Source organism: Ranitomeya imitator, chromosome 2, assembly GCF_032444005.1.
Source record: "Ranitomeya imitator isolate aRanImi1 chromosome 2, aRanImi1.pri, whole genome shotgun sequence".
Classification (NCBI taxonomy): Eukaryota; Metazoa; Chordata; class Amphibia; order Anura; family Dendrobatidae; genus Ranitomeya; species Ranitomeya imitator.
In genome coordinates, this window is record NC_091283.1 from 632,733,227 (window position 1) to 632,735,447 (window position 2,221).

Genomic DNA, 2,221 nt, shown 5'->3' on the forward strand with positions numbered 1-2,221 from the left:
GACAACAGAATTCACAACAGTATCCCCCCCTTGAGGAGGGGTCACCGAACCCTCACCAGAGCCCCCAGGCCGACCAGGATGAGCCAAATGAAAGGCACGAACCAGATCGGCAGCATGAACATCAGAGGCAAAAACCCAGGAATTATCTTCCTGACCATAACCCTTCCACTTGACCAGGTACTGGAGTTTCCGTCTCGAAACACGAGAATCCAAAATCTTCTCCACCACATACTCCAACTCCCCCTCAACTAACACCGGGGCAGGAGGATCAACGGATGGAACCACAGGCGCCACATATCTCCGCAATAACGACCTATGGAACACATTATGGATGGCAAAAGAAGCAGGAAGGGCCAAACGAAATGACACAGGATTGATAACCTCAGAAATCTTATACGGACCAATGAAACGAGGCTTAAACTTAGGAGAGGAAACCTTCATAGGAACATAACGAGACGACAACCAAACCAAATCCCCAACACGAAGTCGGGGACCCACACAGCGCCGGCGGTTAGCGAATCGTTGAGCCTTCTCCTGGGACAATGTCAAATTGTCCACTACATGAGTCCAAATCTGCTGCAACCTATCCACCACAGTATCTACACCAGGACAGTCTGAAGACTCAACCTGCCCTGAAGAGAAACGAGGATGGAAACCAGAATTGCAGAAAAACGGCGAAACCAAAGTAGCCGAGCTGACCCGATTATTAAGGGCGAACTCAGCCAACGGCAAAAAGGACACCCAATCATCCTGATCAGCAGAAACAAAGCATCTCAGATATGTTTCCAAAGTTTGATTAGTTCGTTCGGTTTGGCCATTTGTCTGAGGATGGAAAGCCGAGGAAAAAGACAAATCAATGCCCATCCTAGCACAAAAGGATCGCCAAAACCTTGAAACAAACTGGGAACCTCTGTCAGAAACGATGTTCTCCGGGATACCATGTAAACGAACCACATGCTGGAAAAAAAATGGCACCAAATCAGAGGAGGAAGGCAATTTAGACAAAGGTACCAAATGGACCATCTTAGAAAAGCGATCACAAACCACCCAAATGACCGACATCTTTTGAGAGACGGGGAGATCCGAAATAAAATCCATAGAAATATGCGTCCAGGGCCTCTTCGGGACCGGCAAGGGCAAAAGCAACCCACTGGCACGAGAACAGCAGGGCTTAGCCCGAGCACAAGTCCCACAGGACTGCACAAAAGAACGCACATCCCGCGACAAAGACGGCCACCAGAAGGATCTAGCCACCAAATCTCTGGTACCAAAGATTCCAGGATGCCCAGCCAACACTGAACAATGAATCTCAGAGATAACTCTACTAGTCCATCTATCAGGGACAAACAGTTTCTCTGCTGGGCAACGGTCAGGTCTATCAGCCTGAAATTTTTGCAGCACCCGCCGCAAATCAGGGGAGATGGCAGACAAAATTACCCCCTCTTTGAGAATACCCGCCGGCTCAGGAACACCCGGAGAGTCAGGCACAAAACTCCTTGACAGGGCATCAGCCTTCACATTCTTAGAGCCCGGAAGGTACGAAACCACAAAATCAAAACGGGAGAAAAATAACGACCATCAAGCCTGTCTCGGATTCAACCGTTTGGCAGACTCAAGATAAGTCAAATTATTGTGATCTGTCAAGACCAGCACGCGATGCTTGGCTCCTTCCAGCCAATGACGCCACTCCTCGAATGCCCACTTCATGGCCAACAATTCACGATTACCAACATCATAGTTACGCTCAGCAGGCGAAAACTTTCTAGAAAAGAAAGCACATGGCTTCATCACCGAGCCATCAGAACTTCTTTGCAACAAAACAGCCCCTGCTCCAATCTCAGAAGCATCAACCTCAACCTGTAACGGAAGCGAAACATCTGGCTGGCACAACACAGGGGCAGAAGAAAAACGACGCTTCAACTCCTGAAAAGCCTCTACAGCCGCAGAAGACCAATTGACCACATCAGCACCCTTCTTGGTCAAATCAGTCAACGGTTTAGCAACAGTAGAAAAATTAGCGATGAAGCGCCGATAAAAATTAGCAAAGTCCAGGAACTTTTGCAGGCTCTTCACAGATGTCGGCTGAGTCCAATCGTAAATGGCCTGGACTTTAACAGGGTCCATCTCGATAGTAGAAGGGGAAAAAATGAACCCCAAAAATGAAACCTTCTGAACTCCAAAGAGACACTTTGACCCCTTCACAAACAAGGAATTCGCACGA